Source organism: Emys orbicularis, chromosome 23 (assembly GCF_028017835.1).
Source record: "Emys orbicularis isolate rEmyOrb1 chromosome 23, rEmyOrb1.hap1, whole genome shotgun sequence".
Taxonomy (NCBI): Eukaryota; Metazoa; Chordata; order Testudines; family Emydidae; genus Emys; species Emys orbicularis.
The window spans coordinates 21,852,652-21,874,455 of record NC_088705.1 but is presented as its reverse complement, the minus strand read 5'-3'; positions in this window follow the sequence as shown (position 1 = coordinate 21,874,455).

The window sequence follows — 21,804 nt, the reverse complement described above, 5'->3', positions numbered from 1 at the left end:
AAGGTCCATTAGCTTGCTTACTTATCCTCCCTGATAATACTAGAGCAAGGGGACACCTAGTGCAATTAGGAAGCAACACATTTCAAAGTGATAAAAGGAAATACTGCTTTATTTAGAATACATGTGGAACTCCCTGTCACATGATTTCACTGAGGCCAAAAGCTTAGGAAGATTAAAAAACAATTAGACATGTATATGGATGACGTGCACATCGGTAAGTATATTATCATAAACAATTTAGAAGGGTTATAAATCCTCATGCTTCAGCCCCTAATCCAGTTGGTGACTGCCTGTGGTCAGGAATAATCTCCCCCTGGGGCAGGTGAGTCTAGAATTGCCCATTTGTGTGTGTGGAGGGGTGTTTACATCTTCCTGTGAAGTGTCTGATGCTGATCTTTGCTGGAGACTGGGATACTGGACTAGATCGGCCATGGATCTGAGTTGCTCTGGCAATTCCTGTTTTCCATGTCACATCCCTTCCTGAACTCTGCAGGTGTTTTGTCTGTTTGGATTGTTAGCTCTTTAGGACAGGGCTTATTTTCCTTGCATGTCTATCCTGGCACCAACCTGGGTACAACAACACTACCACCAACAACGTAAAGCACCACACTTGCCAACAACATAAAACTAAAGGTGGGCCTTCATAAATGCAGCCACCTCTGGATCAGTCCATAGAACAGTTTAACAGCACATAACACCACCACCTAGTGGTGAAGAAGAACAGAGCCTCTAGCTGATACCATGACAGGAACTGCAGGTTGGCAGGGTGCGATAACCCCCACTGCCATGTCTCCAGTAGAGAGAAGAAAGGATGGAATGAGGGAGAAAGGAGACTTCAGGTCTTGCCTACGGGGCTGAAATTTCTGGGATCCAAAAGTGAAAGCACTTGAGCGGCTTCCCGGGGGCCTGCAGCAAAGAATCAGAAGTGTGGTTGGAATGGTAAAGATCACCTCTGGGCTGCCTCCCCCACCATCTGTCAAAGCAATAACTTTATTTTAACAAGGGGCTGAGATTTCAGCCCACAGGGCCAGAAGCAAACAAAGCAGGGACTGCTGCACTGGGAAAGGGGAAAATAGAGGCCACCCCTCCACCCCAGCACCCCGGAGCCAGAACTGTGCAGGCGGGAGTCCTGCACTCTGGCGGCATTAGCACGCAGGTGGGAACTCTCCTCCCCCCACCATGTGGTCTTGGGACAAAAGTGCAGAGAGGCACCAGGGTGGGAGCAGGAACAATGGGCCTGCAGAGAACTTCCTACTGGGGCCTAGCTAGATGTGGAGCTCTGGAAGGGCCTCAGCTTACGGTGGATGGGCCCATCTGTCTCTGGGGCCAGTCTGGGGGATGGAGACCAAACGTCTCTACTCCTGCATGGGAGGGCCTACATGGCAGGGTCCAGGGGTGTAGCCGTCCATGGGCAGTGGAGTAGGGAGCATGGGGGGCAGAGAACGGACGTGGCAGCGTGAGATTCAGCATGGGCAGGCCCTGGGTAGGTAGGCGGGTGGCTAGCCCACCCTGAAGTCTGTTGCTGCCGTGTCTTCCCTGCTGTTGGTGCCAAAGCAAGCTAGATTAAAGCTAGCCCAGGTGTGTCTACACGGGCCACAGTCACACCTGGACATACCCACAGACAGCTGCAAATCAGGAGGGACTCCCCTGATAGCAATGGAATTGCACTGGGGTAAGTGAGAGGAGCTTGGACCCAGGTTCCCAAGAGGTGTAATTCAGCACCATTCCATTGATTTCAGTAGCATGACACCGAATTACACCCGCCGAGGATGTGGGCGCTGATTTCAAAACACCTGGGAAATTGTGAGGTACCTTCTCCAAACCCTATTCATATCCCCTTCTCCGCACTGAGCCGCCCTCTTCTCCATAGCCAGTCGGCTGATTAGAGGAGGCAAATTCTTTCATTAGACAAGCCGTTGTTATAATCAGGTCAGAAATTTGGGACTGACATGATGCTGTTTAAAAAAAGCAACCCTCTGCCTGATTTTTTTTTTAAGTCTTTTTTTTCCCCGGCCGTGTGGCGCGATTGCGCTTTGTTAACATAAATAAAAATAATCATCATAATTCATTGCAAAAAATGCAAAAGGTCACCGAGATATTTTGGGAGACGCTGGTGAATCAAAACAAATTGCATTTCCGGCAGCTGGCATTTCCAGCTCTCCACACCGTGCAGACCGATAGGCTGGAGGAGGAAATAAATGGAGAGGCAGAAAGATAAATCGAGAGCGCCAGAGAGACGGGTTTATGTGTGTTTTCATGTATCATTGTTGCGTGACACGGTGTGAGTTATCGCTGTAATTTAGGCACTGCCCTCTTGCCAGCAGCCCACTTCCAGGGCCTGGGCAGCATGTGCCAGCAGCTGCACGGCTCCTGTGGACTGCTCGAGCAGCAAGGCAGAGGGCAGTGATCTCACACCGGGTTGGAGGCGTCCAACATGCCCACTGTTATTAGGGCTAGTTGGGCTGGGACCGACTGCTTTGCTAGCCCGTAGGTCCCACTCCTCCCTTTGTTCCTTTAAAGAGAGACACAGACAAGGATTTAACAATGCAGCTTCAACCGTAGGGCCTGCGTCTCCTCTTGCCTACCAGTGGGTGTAAATCAGGAGTAGTAACTCCAGGGAAGGCCCTGGGGTCACCCTGCTGTAAAACGGATAGATGTGAGATACAATTCAATTTAATTTCAGTTTGAAAATTCCCGAGCAAAGACTGATCCAAAATCCCACTCTTGACTCTGGACAATGTACATGTTTAAATAATCAACAGTAAATTAATGTCATTAATATTAAATAAAGGAAGGCAGTGTGGGTATGGAACGGCTTCCATATGAGGAGAGATTAAAAAGACTGGGACTTAGAAAAGAGATGACTAAGGGGGGATATGACAGAGGTCTATGAAATCATGACTGGTGGGGAGAAAGTGAAGAGGGAAGAGTTATTTACTCCTTCACATAACACAAGAACCAGGAGTTTCCCCAATGACATTAATAGGCAGCAGGTATAAAATTAACATGAGGAAGCACATCTTCACCCAATGCACAGTCGAGCTGTGGAACTCATTGCCAGGGGATGTTGTGAAGGCCAAAAGTATAACTGGGTTCAAAAAAGAACTAGATAAATTCATCAGGATAGGTCCATCAAAGGCTATTAGCCAAGATGGTCAGGGACACAATCCCAGGCTCTCGGTGTCCCTAAACCTCTGACTGCCTGAAGCTCGGACTGGATGACAGGGATGGATCACTCGATAAATTGTCCTGTTCTGTTCATTCCCACTGAAGCATCTGGCACCAGCCACTGTCAGAAGACAGGATACTGGGCTAGACGGACCATTGGTCTGACCCACTATGGTTGTTCCGATGTTTAGCTTGTAGTGCTCTGGACTGGGACTCAGATGACGTGGGTTTAATTCCCAGCTCTGCCACTGGCCTGCTGTATGAACTTGAGCAAGTCATGTCCCCTTGTCGTGCCTCAGTTTCCCCATTTGTACAATGAGGATGATGATACTGGCTTCTCCTTTGTAAAGCAATTTGAGATCTGTGGGTGATAAGGCCTGTATAGGAGGTAGGCATTATTATATTAATAATCTATACCAAATATGGTTATAAATTGTCGGAGAAAAACTGAGTTCTCACTTTTTGTTTGGGTACAGCAAGTCAGAAGCTTTATTAACTCTCACAATTGTGCAGAGGGAGAGAGCCAAGCAGGTCTCTCTCACTGATACCTAATTACAACAAGCATTTATACCTTTCATTACAGAAAATAATGAGGGACAGCTGCATTTTGTTATACATAAGCCATCTTGATATCTTATTTCTTAATTGTTTTGACTCTTGCCAACATACAATATTTCCTATACCTTATCTACACAAGGTCTTCTACACCTTATCTATACAAGGTCACAATAACTTCTCACACAGTACTTTCTCACCCGCCTCACACAATCCTCGCTTCTACAAATCTCGCGTTATCAGGGCTACAGTTAGCCTGACTCTTGCTAACAAACTGTCATGCATTGCAGTTCTTTTCTGACAGTTCTTTTTCTGCTTCCACAACCCCCCCTTTTGTACTTCTAGTACAACAAACATTCTCAAACCTCTATTTGCATCAAGTCCTGGACTTCAGATTCTATATCAGATGTTTCAATTTTAGCGGTTCTGATTGGATGTAATGACAATGCATGATTAGCATGAACATGAAAGGTATTACTATTATTACGTCTTTTACAACAACAATAACATAATCCTAAGCTAACTAATAACAATACAAGCAATAACATTCCCATAGCAAAACTATAATGGGGTTGTTGTACAGCCTTAGTTACAAAGCACAATACATTATACTTAGTACATAAAGTGGATACTCTATAAGCAGTCTGAAAGGCATACTTTTCAACTTGATATATATTTTGAAGCATGTGAATTTGCCCTTGTACTTCAGAGATTTTCTGAATCTCTGGTAACAGTGAAAACAAATTCTGAAATCTATCAGGTACTAAACTAGTCCAATTAAAGGGTATCTGGAACCTAAGGGCTACTTGGAAAGCTCTATCTGCAGGCCAGTAAATAATATGATTGCCTGCAGTGGTAGTGAGATTAAAATGTATGTCTTGTAATGTGGTGTCATTAACATACACACAGCTATCGTTAGCTTGAAAAAGTAAGTGTCCTGTCAGGGTAGTTCCTTGTCCCCTACCCTCCCAGCAAACGTAGTCATAAACAGTGACAACTTCTCCTGGCTCCAGTTTACGGTTACACTGAAGCTGTGGGGTTCTAATGGCCAAAATGTCCACTGACTTCCTAACCCCATCCAAATGTGAGGTGTAATCCCAGGAGCACTGACTAAAAATCGATTGGGCATATCAGGTGGTCTAATTTCCCAGATGTCTCGGTGAATTATCCAATCCCACATGCATCCTCCCCATGGACCCGGCAGGATACGGTATGTAGGAGCCCACACCCCCTTTACCGGTCCATATGCTTGGAAGGAGCACTGAGAACGTCCGCACTTCCATCCAGAAAGTTTCCAAGTAAGTCTCCATGGCCACAGATCAGATGGTACTCCTGATGTGTCTGTAAGGGCAGTGGGCCAAGCCTGATGTTCTAGATCATTCCGAATGGACATCAGCTGGTCATTCAGGAAATCCTGAGTCTCTGAACATGCTAGATCCCACTGCAATGCCTTCCCAGCCTCAGTGATATTCAGTACCATCTCTCTTAGCAACTTCTGGGTCATAGAACTAAGGGCGGAAATAACATGTAACTCACCAACTCCAGCCTGTACCTGGGTTAGTTGTGCTCCAGAAACAAGGCCAATGGCCTTCTCTAGTTGGCCCAATTTCTCATCATGTTCCTGGTTCTTAAAAATATTCCACACTGCTGCTGCACTATTGGCCCCATCCCACAGGGATCCGGTCAAGTCTCTCTTCTTTCTAGAGGAAATAACCCAAGCCCTCTGTTGTGCTAATCTAATGGCAGCCCCCTGTGAACAATTTGGGTATTTGTCTGATTATTCACTAATTGGGTGACCAAATAACAATAAGGGCCTCTCTCATTTAACACAGTACAAGTTCCAGGAACAACCATCATATCTACTTCACTATAGAACCCATCAATTGCAATTATTAATTCTTGGGGTTCGCTGGTAGTGATATCATGTATTTCTATCTCTACTGATCCATTTGTTTTCCATTCAATTGTTTGCTCATATACATTATCCTGAACTTTAAAGAATAATTTCTCTGAACAAAATTTCAGTAAATCACTAAGATGTGAAAGCCTTGGCCACTGGGTTTCATTGGAATATACAGTACGGTTTGTATCTGGGTAAGTTACAGTGGTGGTGGCAGGGGTCAAGGGACTAGTGGGTGTAGTCCTAGTGGTGGCAAGGCGGTTTTGATATTCATCTTCTGAAAGCCAATTAGGAAGGGCAGTGCATCCTGAAGGTACCTGTCTATAAGCACAAAGTCCTGATCCTGGAAAGAATCCACCCCACCACTGGACCCCGCATTCCCAGGAATGGTCCCCACAGTTCCCTCCTTGCCAATAAACGATGCTCCGTCTTCTCCACCAGGGCCAGTTCTTAATGTCTTTTGTAGTCAGGAATTCCTGGACTTTGGTGGTTTCAGCAGAGCGAGTGTTTCTTCTTTTCTTCTTCAAAAGCAGTTGTGATTCACCATAGTACAGGGGAGAGGTTACTAGCACTTCACCCTGTACTGGTGTGATTCCTGTAAAAGAATTCAAAGGCATTGTAGATCTGTCAGTGGACAAAGGAGAGGTTACTAGCACTTCACCTTGTCCTCCTTCCCTGCTGTCCAGGAGGCACAGCAGAGCTAGCAGGAGAAATAGGCTGATCAGCAGCTGGAGAATCCTCTCCAGGTGGAGGGGTCTTTTTGCAGTAAGAAGCATGGTTCCAGGTGGGCAGTCCTTGGCACTTTACAGCGGTGTTGGTGGTTAACAGGACTTGGAAAGGGCCTTTCCAGCATGGAGCCAAAGCAGTCTTTCGTTGATGGACTTTACATAGACTCAGTCTCCTTGTTTCAATGAATGGCAGGGCTGCTAGGATCTTTGGGTAGCACTTCTTTTATCTGTGAGAAAAGAAACCTAACACATTTCATTAATGCCTGGCAGTGTTTTGCAGATATCATAGTTGTTGGGCACATTCAGGCCCCCCCTTTTCTTGGCTGTCAGCCAAGTCTTAGCTGTGGGTAGTATCCTTGGATGGGGCCAACGTCTTATCTTTGGACTGAGCTTGCTAGCTATTTTTTCCTCAGTTAACTCATTCTGTTCTTTTTCCTTCTCCCCTTCTTGGCTTCTTTTAACCTACAAAGGAAACTTCCACTCTTCACTCATACACCTTTTCCCAACAATGAACACATACACATTGCCATTATACAGTACATTAGTCTTATTATTCAATGTATGCCATGTACACCCTTCCAGTAAAATAACTTTATTACAGAGCTTTGGAGCAACAAACCAGGACAAGCACACCCACTTTTGAGGAGTTCACTCGGTACAACCTCAGGTGTCCAATAGCTTTCCTCCCTCCCCAGCCCTCTGGCTAGAAATCTGAGGTAGCCAGAAGGATCCCATGGGCAATATGGGGAGTGGGTTAACCTTCCATGTCCTTGCTTCCAAAGACTGTTGGTATGCAAATTTTAACAACAATTTTTTCAATTAAAAATCTGGCCAATGAAGTTTCTTTTTCTTACTTAAGCAACTGTATTAGACTTTAGTATATCACATTTTCCTGATTTATCCAAACACTTTGTATTCCAAGTTGAATAAAACAAGTATCTGCTTTTTGATTTAACCCTTCTATTTAATTTTGAACTAGACTGTCTTATGAAATTATTAAACCCAACAATTCTGGCCACAAGACAAACACCACAAGACAGGACAAAGAACACAAAAATAATTCCTATTGTACCAGTAAATGCATGGTACATTGAATGCTGTTCAGCTGGCATCCGTTTTCTCTGATGATCTGAAAGACAAAAGAACAGAGGTCTACCCCTTCTGGGTAGTCAGTCATTGCTTAAAATATTTCCTTTATATACACATACTCTTGTTGATTTTAGACAAAACAGAGGAATTACCCCATATTTCCTTGTATTTGTTTCATAGGCAGCCCAGGTTTCAGTGGCTTCTACCTTATTAGTTAGAAAATTGCATTAATACAGATGCTTTCTGGCTTGCTTCCAGATCCAAAGCTATCCACAGCTTAAAGATTCTTACTTTAAAAGGGACACAATTAACTTTCCCAGACTTTTGATTGCCTTTTACTTCTAGCTCCTGCTTTCAAACACAACCTATATTGGTAGGTTTGCATTTCTTTTACCTCTGCTACAATATACACTGCACATGTTCTGGGGAAAATGCACATCCTCTCCACAATTCAATTTCCACAACACTAGCCACATCCATTTCTACACAAGGTGTAACTGTTTCTTTTGTGCTTACAAAATCTCCATGCACCCCTAGTAAAGTGACAGCTCGACCACACAGAGCCAGGGGCACTGTCCTTCTCTATCTTTTTACCAGATCTTTTATCTGCTATTTTGTTACCCAAAAACAAATTCAAATCTTTTATTCTCCTGGCTTTGACTACCCTGCTGCAGCCACAACCTTTGGTCTTTAGTTAAAATATTTTAAATCTTGTAAAGCATTAAGTCACCTTAAGGATTAAATGCTAAACACCGTATTAAACAACACTAGTTTCCTGTGTCTGGCAAAAGTATTTTCGGTTTTTGCAACTTTAAACAATACCAATTCATCTCAAACTTATAAAACACAGATTGTATACAGCAGGAGTGTTTTTCAGCACATTTGACTAACTTATTCATAGTCGAATAATTCCACTTAAATAACCTCTTGCCTGAATTACTTACAGACATTCCTACCAAGTTTCACTGCTTGATTCCCTCTAGCAACTACAGAGTTAACTTTTCACTCTCTTTTCTTAAATCACTTGCTTGTCTCTCAAAACTACACCCAATCAACTCAGATTTTACCATTCCAATTATTGTCCTGGGGATTTGAAATCCCCCTGCTTATAATTACTTACTCCTTTCCTTCCACTATGCCCTCAAAGTTTCCAACCTGTTTTCCAATCTCTCTATCTATTGCCTGCCTGCTTGGGCCCAATCCTGCTTTTCTCGCTGAACCGTCCCTTCCATGGGCACCGGCTTTTTCACTACCAATTTAGATAGGAGGGTGGGCTTCTCAACTAGCCCCCACCCTTCCTGGTCTCTTCTCTTAAACATTCTTACTCACAAGGCTACCCGAGTCCTCCCTCGTGAGGCTTGCCACTTGGGCAAAACGCATGGCCCATTGGCGTTTAACTATTCAATTTTCTCTTGTGGCAAACACACTGCTGTTACAGCATATGCAAACACAAATGGTTAAATTCTGACAAGTCCCTGAAGGACCGGTACTTGCTTAGCCAGTGCTTCCTTTTCTGCCTGGAAGTCCTGTCTCAAGGCTTGCAACTTGCCCTGGGCATAGGTTTGAGTTGCTGCCTGGTTCATGATCTATGCTCTTAATTGCTCAATTCTAGTTATCAAGTACACAACTCTTCCTATTACTCCAACTTCTCTATTGCCCAGTCCTGCTACGACTGGGGTAGATCCACCTGACACCCTTCCCGGTCAACTGGGGTGGAGAGAGGAATGCTAAATCCCTCTCCGGTTCTCAGACTTACTGCGGCTGAGAGTAGGCACACTTTCATACTCACACACGTATGTCCAGACTGGCCACGTCTGTGTATAACGTTGAGAGAAGGTGCTGTGCAATCTCCAACTTGCTTCCTCTCTTGGGAGGGCAGTTCTTTTACACCCTGAAGTCTCCTGGGGCGTCTTTTCAGTGATTCCAGTCCAGGCCGGCTGCCTGTGGCTTCTTCAGCGTCCCCAAACCACGCCGGCTCCAGGGTCGCAAAGGCAGACTGTTGGATCTCACTGGACAGTTAAGCTTTGCAAATGTAATCTCAGCACTGTAACTTGTATTGCCTTTGGTTTGACTATGTCTATATTTTTTCACAGCCAGCTGGGGCCGAAAGTAGTTTTTCTTTGTACTTAGCCTGGTCTGCATTGATTCTTGACCTTGAACGCAGATTAACTTTCTCTTTATCTCTGGACCAAGCTGAATTTCAAATTAACCCGTTCCTTTCCTCAATAGACAAATTGCTCCCATTGTGTGTCAGAGGCTCTCTTTTTTGGTGATTAAAAGCTCCTCTGAGATGTATGATCTTATCTAGATTGAAGGTACCTTCTAGTGGGCATTGTTTAGATGAATTTTCACGCGTGTAATGATTCCAATTCTCTAAATACCTGCAGGTTGATGGACCATAATGTACGTACATAAAATAAGCTGGGGTACCCTTAGGGGGTGAGAGGGAATCCTTAGACTGTCCCCCACCCATTTTCCAATCACACACACAGGGAGGAGGATGCCCTGTCCGCGCTAGCGGCATATAAACTAAGGATCTTTCCCTTCAGGGTATTCACACAGGAGAGACTAACGAGGATAGCCATGACCTCCTACACCTCCCTTCAGCAAAGAGCGTCGGCTAATCTCAGAGAGACGGCGCCGCTTACTCTGTTGCATCCAGTGAGATGGTCCGACTGTCAGTGGCTCACACGGAGAGGAAAAGGGGAGGGAAGATGGGTTCACACACTCCTAGACCCAGGCAGCCTCCTCGCCGGACGCTGCCAGGCCGAGTTAGCCCACCGTGGGTCGGATCTCCTAAAAGATCCTCTAGTTACCGGGCTTGCGTTAGAGTAGTTCTGGTCACGAGCCAAAAGACTTCGCAGAGTACTCTGGCCGTCTTCCGGTAACACTCAATTCACACTGGTGTGTACACACACACACACACACACACACACACACACACACACACACCAAGGCCTTACTCCAGGTACTATTCCCAAGTACCTCAGGTACTATTCCCAAGTACCTCGATGCATCACTCGAGGCGGTAAAAACCCCTCTTGAGGCCGTAAACAACCCCTCTGTCCGGACTATGAGGCGGTAAAAACCCCTCCTGCTGAGGCAGTAACAACCCCTCAACACAGGTGCAATCCTATGCACCTCGCATATGCATACAGGGGGCGGCAAACAATTCCCCTACGCCGCTCAGCATCTGACCTTGCTGCACAGTCAATAAGTTCGGATGGCGTGAGCCCAACAGGGACAGACGGCCCCACGGACAGTCCTCCTCCGACACCCCAATAGAGATTTCAAAAGGTCTCCTACCTCTATTGTGGCGCCATGGGGTTCGAAGGGGAACGATCCGTAGTAACTGCCGGTGCCTCTGAGGGCGTTGCCATCCCGGACGAGCCCCCAAATTGTCGGAGAAAAACTGAGTTCTCACTTTTTGTTTGGGTACAGCAAGTCAGAAGCTTTATTAACTCTCACAATTGTGCAGAGGGAGAGAGCCAAGCAGGTCTCTCTCACTGATACCTAATTACAACAAGCATTTATACCTTTCATTACAGAAAATAATGAGGGACAGCTGCATTTTGTTATACATAAGCCATCTTGATATCTTATTTCTTAATTGTTTTGACTCTTGCCAACATACAATATTTCCTATACCTTATCTACACAAGGTCTTCTACACCTTATCTATACAAGGTCACAATAACTTCTCACACAGTACTTTCTCACCCGCCTCACACAATCCTCGCTTCTACAAATCTCGCGTTATCAGGGCTACAGTTAGCCTGACTCTTGCTAACAAACTGTCATGCATTGCAGTTCTTTTCTGACAGTTCTTTTTCTGCTTCCACAAAATCTATTACAAATACAGTTTCACACACCATCACCTCTCCAGTAAAAGCGCGAGGAAGCTGATGGATATTACACCTGTGCATTTGATTAAGAAACTCAGGATCAGGATAGAGGGAAGTGAGTTGTAGTGTCCAGTTCCCCATGAGAAACTGGAGACTTGGTCTGAAATCAGTAACATAAAATCTAATAAAGACAAGTGCAAAGCACTGGTGAGACCTCAGGGGCAGTGCTGTGTCCAGTTTGGGGCACCGCACTGTAGGAAAGATGTGGACAAACTGGAGAGAGTCCAGAGAAGAGCAGCAAAAATGATAAAAGTTTTAGAAAACTTCACCCGTGAGGAAAGGTTAAAAACTGGGCATGTTTAATCTAGAGAAAAGAAGATGGAGGAGAGACTTGATAACAGTCTTTAAATATTTTAAGGACTGTTATAATAAGGACAGTGATCAGTTGTTCTCCATCCGAAGAAGAGGTTTTTTACCCACGAAAGCTTAGGCCCAAATAAATCTGTTAGTCTTTAAGGTGCCACCAGACTCCTCGTTGTTTTTGTGGCTACAGACTAACACGGCTACCCCCTGATAGTTGTTCTGCATGTCCACCGAAGGTAGGACAAGTAGTAATGGGCTTAATCTGCAGCAAGGGAGATTTAGGTTTGATATTAGGTTTTTTTTCTAACCCTAAGGCTAGTTAAGCACTGGAGCAGGTTATCTAGGGAGGTTGTGGAACCCCTGTCACTAGAGGTGTGTGTTTAAGAACAGGTTGACAGGGATTGTCTAGGTTTACATAGCCCTGCTTCAGCGCAGGGGGCTGGACTTGATGACTTCTCCAGGGTCCCTTTCAGCTCTATGTTTCTGTCATTCTATGCTGAGAATACTTTGCCAACAGAGCCCAGATGTGCAGGAGTGCCAGGCAGAGCAAATCAGTTCCTGCAGGAAATGGCAAGGGAAGGCATCTCGCAGGTAGGTAGGGCCCAGACCTTATGGGGAAGCACAGGCTGACCCTGCAAGGTTGAGTGTGCTCAAATCCCATTGAAACTACTGAGAGGAGAAGGTGCTCACCATCTCACTGGAACAGCCCCGAAAGATCAATGTCAACGGCTAGAATTGCACCCAAAAGCCAATGCACCCTGTAGAGCAGCAGGGTAGTGATTTCCCGGTGGCTTGCATCCCTCCCCACTCACCCTGCTGCATTCTGCATCAACTGAGGCCTCCCAGTGTCCACCAGTGATAACTCCATGTCAGGGATATTGCTATAACTCAGACTGGAAGTCACAAAGGTTTGGCGTCTTGGGACAAAGTCCACATGAGAAGTAAAGGGCTCAAATACCCAAGCAAGCACAGACCCTAAAAGCCCTGGGGCTCTAAGAGCCACGAGGGACCCATGAGTATCCCTGATCTGTGGGCTATGGGACAATGACTTCATTAATAGGAGCAGGCCCCATTCCCAACATACACTCCATGTAACACCATCTCTGGAATGTTGCCCTAGCCCCAGTCTGGGGCAGGCAAGTTATTGGATGCGTCCAAGGGGCCAGAACTCCGAGAACCAGCCTCCTACATTGGTTATGCAGAGATACACAAGTATTTGGCAGGGAGGGGTGTGTGTAACAGAGCTAGTGGGGTGGTTCTGAGGGGGCTGCAGCCATTTGATCTTTGGGACAGAACGTGGTGGGAGCCTCTTTGCTCTAGACATTCCAAACCAGACTGGACAAAACAGCTTGTGCTGTAGGGAACAATCCTGCAGGGGTCAAGATGGACTGGATGGGCCAATAGCTCTTATCTACTCTCGTTCTGATGTGCTTCTTGCATGGAGCAGTAGCACATCGCCCTACATTGCATATTGGGGGAGACATACCCTTAGTGTTTTCAGTGTATACGACGGAGTATATAACAGTGTCTATAAGTGATTATACTGCAGAGGAAGGGAGGAGCTGTCACTCTGGGTGATCACTGGGATGACTGTTTCTCAGGTTGGCAGGCTGGCAGCTGGCACTCACACTGTGCTCTGTGTTTGGAGAGGCTCTTTTCCTGAACAGAGCAGCAGCTGTGACAGAGGAAGCCAAGGCATCAGCATACCCTCCTAGCCCAGGTCAGAGCCACATGTAGAACACGTGAGGATTTTGACTTTCCCCAAACCCCTCGCTTAGACAGTGTGGATAGAAGTCCCAACAGAGCCTAGCCTTGGTCTAACTCTGCTTTCATTGAAGCCAATGGTAAAATGCCCATTGACTTCAATGGGAGCAGAGTCAGGCCAATGTAAGAGCTTCTGAGCATCCCACATGGGGAGTACGGTTTGGCTAATGAAACAGCTTGGTTTGCTTATTGTATTCAATTGGCTTGATGTTTTGATGGCTGAGGGGCAGTAGTGACATCTGGTAATTCCCTTGTTCTCAAGTTGCTGCATGGCACACACTGTTATATCATGGTACCACCACCAGTTATAGGTACCTTGGGAGATATAGATGTTTCACCTTCCTTTAAGCATTGAGTTTGACCAGTGCAGGAAGCAGGATACCGGACTCCAATGGCCTGATCCAGAATGGAAAAATCTTGTGTTCCTCTAAAGTAGGTGCAGAGCAACATGGAAAGTCAGAACAAACACAAGAATAGCTATAGAGCTAACAGTAACCTCCATCCCTGCATGCCCAATACACCTGTGCTGCATGTCCCAGAATAGCAATACCATAGACATGCCCCATATCTCCTAGTACTGCACTAGCACCATGGGGTAGTCCATGCACAGAGCGTCAATGTGGATTCCAGAGCCCCATGGACTAATAGAGGAGAAAAGGTTAAACACACTTCTCCTGCCATTCAGATCTGTGAAGTTAATGGGATGCTTCTGTTGGCGAGTTAGGTTAGACTGAGTGGCTGACAAACATTCCCTCTCTCTTTTACACATTGACAGGATCTCAGTGCTGTGGGGACAGGGACTCAGATTCACTCCTGTCTTGCCTGCAATTACTTTACCAGTCTACAATTGAAGATCTGGAGAAGCCTCCTCACTCTAAATGTGCAACTCACTTTCCAGACAGGTCTGAAGTATCCTTCATGGTTTTGCCTGAGCATCCAAACCTCCGGAGCAGTCACCCAGCAGTAATGTTAGGTGACCTCATAATAAGACACACTGTTGCATTCCCTGTCTTGTCTGCTTTTTGTCTTGGACTAACAGAATTTATCTTCAATCAACCATGTTGCTGTTTGTTGCATTTCCTCTGCTTGTTTCCCTGGACACTTCCTCTTGAACACAACAAGCCACCCCCTTTCTTCTAGAGAATACAGCACTGGACATCTGATCCCACCGTGAATTGGGAGTCATCGTGGCTGCTTTTAAGTACAGAAGGAGAAAGGAAGACTCTTCCCAATCACACTAGCTTTCATTCCCTGAAGTCTGGACCCAGCAGTGTTTCAAGAAGGGAGAGTTGCCATTGCATTCAGCATCCAGAGAGTCAAATCCTTCCAGAAAAAAGTAATCACTTCCCATGAGCAGAAAAGCAATGCAGAGGAGAGCATTGCGGCTACAGCCTACAGAGCCCAGAGGCCATATGTGTTTAACAGATCTCAGTGATCTGAATGGAGTGAGAAGCTGGCAGCTTCCATTAATGCTGCCACTTGCCTGAAGGTGCCCCATGCCAACAGAGGGATATTGCAGTGGCCCAAACTCTGCTCTGACACAATTATACCCCTGTGTGTTTGCTAAGAACCAGCATTTTCTTAGCCACAAAAACTTTAGTTCTTGAGGGTTGCAATGATCACCACATGCATGATTTTACAAAAATGGAAGAATAGGCTTCTGGCCAGAATAAAGAAGTGGACCAGTCTGAGTTAGCAGCCAAAGAAAGAATTACTTATTGCTATAGAGCACAGTTACATGAGTCTGAAGAAAATTGGACCCTGTTTCTAGATACATTTTGATAAAAAAGTTGAGATGGCTCAAAGAATGCCAGACCTCCTAACCCCTCCTCTTTTTTAATCCCCCTCAGTCTCCTCCTTCCCTCCTCTCCCAACATGTTCATCTTTTCCTGTTTTATTACTGTTACCCCCACCCTAACATGTTCTGTCTGTGTAGTACTGTCTGGTTTTCCATTATCTGGTATTGCAGCTTTGACAAGTTGTAAAATGGTATAACTGCATAATTCTACTGGAGATCCCATGAAGCGTGTGGTATTCAGAAGCATAGAAGCATAGAATCATAGAAATGTAGGGCTGGAAGGGACCTCAAAAGGTCATCTAGCCCAGCCCCTTTGCTGAGGAAGGACCAAGTAAACCTAGACCATTCCTGACAGGTATCTGTCCAACCTGATCTTAAAAACCTCTAATGATGGGGATTCCATAACTTCCCTTGTTAACTGATTCCAGGACTTAACTATCCTGATAGTTAGAAAGTTTTTCCTAATTTGTAACCTAAATCTCCCTTGCTGCAGATTAAGACGATTACTTCTTGTCCTACCGTCAGTGGACATGGAGAACAATTGATCCCCGTCCTCTTCATAGCAGCCCTTCACATATTTGAAGACTGTTATCAGCTACCTCCTCAGATTTCTTTTCTCAAGACTAAAATTGCTCAGTTTGTTTCACCTTTCCTCACAGGTCAGGTTTTCTAAACCTTTGATCATTTTTGTTGCTCTCCAAGTTGTCCACATCTTTCTTAAGGTGTGGCCTGCAAAACGGAACCCAGTACTCCAGCCAGGGCCGGCTCCAGGCACCAGCGCAGCAAGCTGGTGCTTGGGGCGGCCCATGGAAGGGGGCGGCACGTCCGGCTCTTCGGCGGCAATTTGGCGGCGGGTCCCTCAGTCTCTCTCAGAGGGAAGGACCGGCCGCTGAATTGCCACCGAAAAATGAAGCGGCGCGGGAGAGCAGCTGCCGAAGTGCTGCCGATCGCGGCTTTTTTTTTTTTTTCCTCTTCACCGCTTGGGGCGGCAAAAAAGCTGGCGCCGGCCCTGACTCCAGCTGAGCCCTCACCGTGCCAAGTAGAACAAGGCAGTTACTGCCCAAGTCGTACAGACAACACTCCCAGACATCCCAGAATGATAGCCATTTTCGCAGCTGCATCCCATAGTTGACTGATATTCAATTTATGATCCACTCTAACTCCAGATCCCTTTCAGCAGTTCTGCTGTCTGGGGAGGACCTCTACTGCCTTCCTGTGGCGCCCCCTGTCTGTAGCAAAATGAAGCGAAAGTAGATGAAATGCAAAATCAGAGCTTGTTTTTGTCGTGAAAAACAAAAGAAAAATGCAGCCCAAAGGAATCATCATCGAGTGGGGCCTCTATGAGGGCCAGCATTACAAACCTTAGCACTGGGGCTGGCTCCCAAGGTGCTGCACTTCAATACTGAGGGGATTTCAGCAACCAAGAGGGACATCCTGCTCCAGCTGGCTGTAGAACATGAAGTATGTGTCATCTTGCTTCAGGAACTACACTGTACTACTGACACTCTGTGACCTAGGTACCCCTTAGTGCCAGCGGTTGAGGGGCACAGCAGGGGTGCAGAAGGGTACAGAGCTCCCCTGGGTCTTGTATGTACATTCTGGTTCACCAAAGAGTGTCGTGCGTAGTCTCAAACAAAAGCCAGTGGGGGGTGTGGATATTGTGTAAGGAGTTATGTATATACACTGAAAACTATATCCTTAAGGACTGTGTCTAGGGACTGATCACCAGCAAAGGGGAAGACCAGGTTTCCTGTCAGGCAAGAAGTGTTTCTTTATCTGGCTGTGTACATATAAGTTAAGTATTGGATAGCTCACAGTGGGCCTCCTCTCACCAGTCTGAACCGAACATGAATGAAGGATTGTGACAACTTCAAAGAGAGAGAAGTAACAGAGAGAAGTAAACAGCAGGGTAGGGGGTCCCTATCTTGAGGTGCACATCAAAGGTTTGCTCTTCTATATTTGGGGGGCAAATAAGGCACTCCAGCATCCTTCACCTAGGAAGTAAACAGACAGCGAGTATGCTTCATGAAAGAAGGATCTCGACCAGATTTGGTTGAATGCCCTGGAGAGAACTTTGGGTGAGATAAGCTTCTTTAGACAGGACGTTAAGCTTAGTCTCTAGAAAGTGTGTTATGATTTTGTTTTATAAGTAATCATCTGTCTCCATCTAAGAGATGGTGGGGCCTGAGTACGGACACAAACCTGATGGCTCCTTTTACTGATCAAAAGCTCTACCTGGTTATATATCAGTTGCAGCACATCAATTTCAGCCTAACAAGGCTCCTGGTCTAGGTAACATCCACATCGAGTTGGTCTCTCATTTTGGGCCAGTCACCAAAAGCTAATTGAGTCAATTTCTGAATTGTTCCCACGATTACAGCATCCCAAAAGTCTGGTGCAGAACAAAGGTTTTAGCTATTCCCAACCCAGGGAAACCACGGATAGATCCAAAGAGCTACGGACCAATTTTTCTGCTGTGTGTTACTGTGATGGGGTGTGCATACCCCACACTAGCCAAGACAGGGTTAAACCCACTCTATGGACAGTGGAAGTCCCACCCCCTAGGCCAGACTGGGCATGCTCCAGATGCTGCAGCAGTATAAAGGGAGGAAGCCCAGCTCATTGGGGGCTGGATGCCAGAGGGGAAGGACCTGTGCTGGGAGCTCCCTCTGAGGATCGGCTACAGCCCCTACATGCAGAGACCAGAGGCCCCCAAGGCAGGCTTGGACCCCTGCGACCAACAGAGCCCCAGGAAGTGACCTGTGCAGCGGAGCCTGGAAACCCCGAAGCCTCATGGAACACCACACCAGATAATGGGTGCCATGGTATACGCTTTCTGGTGGTCGGCACGCCCTTCGAACGTATCTGGTGAAGGTCTTCGCTAGGGTGGGGATACCCAAAGAAATCCTGACTGATCAAGGCACCAATGTGTCCTCTAAACTGATAGCAGAGCTGTGCTGTCTCCTGAGTATACGGACTCTCAGGACATCGGTCTACCATCCCCAAACGTACGGCTTAGTGGAATGCTTCAATGGTACCCTGAAGTCCATGCTTTGAAAATTTTTGGAGGATGACCCCCCATCATTGGGATACGCTATTGCCAGCCCTACTCATCGCCATAAGGGAGGTGCCCCAAGCCTCGACCGCGTTCTCTCCTTTTGAGCTCCTTTACGGCCGACAACTGAGGGGGATCCTTGACCTCCTGAGGGAAGACTGGGAAGCACAAGAGATGCGAGTCCGTGGAACCACCCAGTACATGCTACATCTCTGGGAGCGACTCCGGACCTTGGGTACCTTCACCCAAGAGAACCTGATACAAGCCCAAAAGACCCAAGAACAGCAATAAAACAGGGGAACCAAGATATGTAGTTTTGAGCTGGGGGACCGGGTTTTACTCTTGTTGCCCTCCATAGAGTCGAAACTCCTGGCCAAGTGGCAAGGACCTTTTGAGGTGTCCAAGTGTGTAGGGCCAGTGGATTATGAGGTCCAGTTGCCAGGACCCTGGAAGGAGACTCGCACATAATACGTGAACCTATTGAAGGCCTGGAAGACCAGGGAGGCCTTGTTTATTGCGCCGACGCCCCCTGACCCAGAATTAGGGCCCCTAGCGGGGGATTCCCCCCAACCCAAAACCTGCTACGCCTGGGTAAGGCCTTACCCCTTCTCAACAGGAACATGTACAGCAGCTCATAAGGGACTTCCTGGATATTCTATCGACCCACCCCGGACAAACCAATCTCATGAGCCACCACATTGCGACAACACCAGGGCAGAGGGTGAGGGACGACCACCGCCCACTGCCCCGGAAGATGTGGGCTGCCATATGATGAGAACTGGACGTAATGCTTGAGATGGGGGTGGTTGAAGAGTCAAAGAGTGAGTGGTGAAGCCCAATAGTTCTGGTCCTGAAACCCAATGGGGCTATCCGGTTTTGTATCGATTTCCAGAGGGTTAATACCATCTCCCCTTTCGATGCATACCCAATGCCTCATATCGAAGAACTCCTAGAATGACTGGGGGGAGACAGGTATCTGTCAACCTTGGACTGAACCAAAGGGTACTGGCAAATCCCCCCTGACGCCAAACTCCTGAGAGAAAACTGCCTTCTCCAAACCATTTGGCCTCTTCCACTTCATAACCATGCTGTTCGGCCTACATGGGGCCGCCGCCATCTTCCAGTGACTGGTGAATAAGGTCTTGCAACCCCAGTATGCGTCGGCCTATATAGACAACATCGTGGTCTACAGCGGGAACTGGGAGGACCACCTGCGACACCTCGCTGGTGTGCTCCAGGCCCTTCGAGAAGCCGGCCTCATGGCCAACCCCACAAAATGCCATCTCGGACAGGAAGAGGTGACATATCTCGGGTATGTGGTGGGAAGAGGGAAACTGCGGACACTAATCAATAAGGTGCAAGCTTTTGTGGACACACCTCCGCCAAAAACAAAGAAACAGGTACACCAATTTTTAGGATTAGCTGGTTACTACCAATGCTTCATGCCAGATTTCACGACAATCGCCATCCCCCTCTCTGACCTGACAAAGAACTCTCAGGTGTGATGGTCCGATCAGTGCGAAGAGGCTTTCCGGACCCTGAAAGAGAGGCTGACATAGGAACCCATCCTGAGACACCCCGACTTTACGAAAGAGTTCATACTCCAAACTGACGCCTCTGAGGTGGGTTTAGGGGCCATGATATCCCAAGAAGAACATCCTGTACTGTACCTGAGCTGCAAGTTATTCCCCAGGGAACAGCACTATTTGATGATTGAGAAGGAGGCCCTGGCCGTAAAGGGGCTATTGATGCCCTATGCTATTATCTGCTGGGGACCAACTTCAAATTAATCACTGACCACGTGCCCCTCATGTGGTTACACAGCATGAAGGATATGAACCCCCAGATTATGCGCTGGTACCTCTCCCTCCAGCCCTACAACTTCTGCGTGTTTCATCGTCCGGGTAAGATTCACATTAACGCAGATTTTTTTTCTAGGCTGGGAGGGGAGGAAGAGGAGACGGACCACCCCCCTTTTAAGTGGGAGGGTGTGTGACAGGGTGTGCATACCCCACACTAGCCAAAACAGGGTTAAACCCACACTATGGACAGTGGAAGTCCTGCCCCCAGGCCAGATTGGGCATGTTCCAGATGCTGCAGCAGTATAAAGGGAGGAAGCCCAGCTCATTGGGGGCTGGATGCCAGAGGGGAAGGACCTGTGCTGGGAGCTCCCATTGAGGACTAGCTACGGCCCCTGCCTACAGAGACCAGAGGCCCCAAGGCAGGCTTGGACCCCTGCGACCAACAGAGCCCCAGGAAGTGACCTGTGCAGCGGAGTCTGGAAACCCCGAAGCCTCATGGACTGCCACACCAGAGACATGGTAGGAAGTGACCCGGGGGTTGTGGGTGACGGAGTGGTATCTCCCACCCAGGTAAGCTCAGCGTGTTTTGATGGGATTCCCCACTGAGCCAGTGGTGGACTGCTCTGCCACTGCTAGGGCCCTGGGTCGGGGCCCGGAGGAGTCGAGTGGGCCTGGGCCCCCCTGCCTGGACCACCAGCCCCGCTCCCCTTTTGCTGGCAGCCCTCGGGTACTGGCTCTTAGGCTATGCTGCCCTGCACCAAAGGGCCGCTCTATTGACCCTGGCCACTAGGCCCCACTGCCCTGGGCACCAGGGCTATTACCTTTGTTCTGGTCCTTAGACTCCGGGGTGGCGAGGTCAGAGACAGACAAGCAGACTTAACGGCGGTGTCCACATACCCCCTGCACCCCACTTTCAGGACGGGGTGTGCATACACCGCCACAGTTACCTATAAACTGATGGAGAGATTAATCCTGATGTGGATTAATGAGGGTTTCAAACCTCAGCTGCCTTGCATTCAGGCTGGATTCAGGAGGGCACCATCCATGCAATATCAGATACTCTGTCTGACTCATGACACAGAAAATAAATTGGAGTCAGGAAAGAAAGTTGGTGCTGTCTATTGATCTGACAGCAGCCTACAACACTGTCCGGCACATTGGGCTGACTGCCAAGCTGCTGCAAGTTCTTCTTTAGACTCATAGACTTTAAGGTCAAAAGGGATCATTGTGATCATCTACCCTGACCTCCTGCACCTTGCAGGCCACAGCACCTCACCCATTCACTCCTGAAATAGACCCCTAACCTCTGGCTGAGTTACTGAAGCCCTCAAATCATGATGCAGCTCATCCCAAAAATGATTAGTAACAAAACTTCATCCTGAAAGTCGAGGAGAAAAATCAGTCACTTTAAACACCTCCGCAATGGCCTTCCACAAGGGCCAGTTTTGGTTCCCCTTTTGTTCCTGAAAAGCAAGCCAAGAATATGTGTCTGCTGATGACATCAGTATTGCTGACACCGGAAATGATTTCCATAGGATTGAAGGGAATCTCAGCCAAGACATGGATATTTTGATCACATTTTCCCAGCAATGGAGACCGTCTTAGTGAAACCAAGAAAATGGCAACTACTTTCCATCTAAACAACCGTCTTGCCAATCAATGCACCTTGATCCATTTGCCAGGATGGTTACTGCCATTTCAACCACTTGACACATACTTCAGAGTAAAACTCTATTG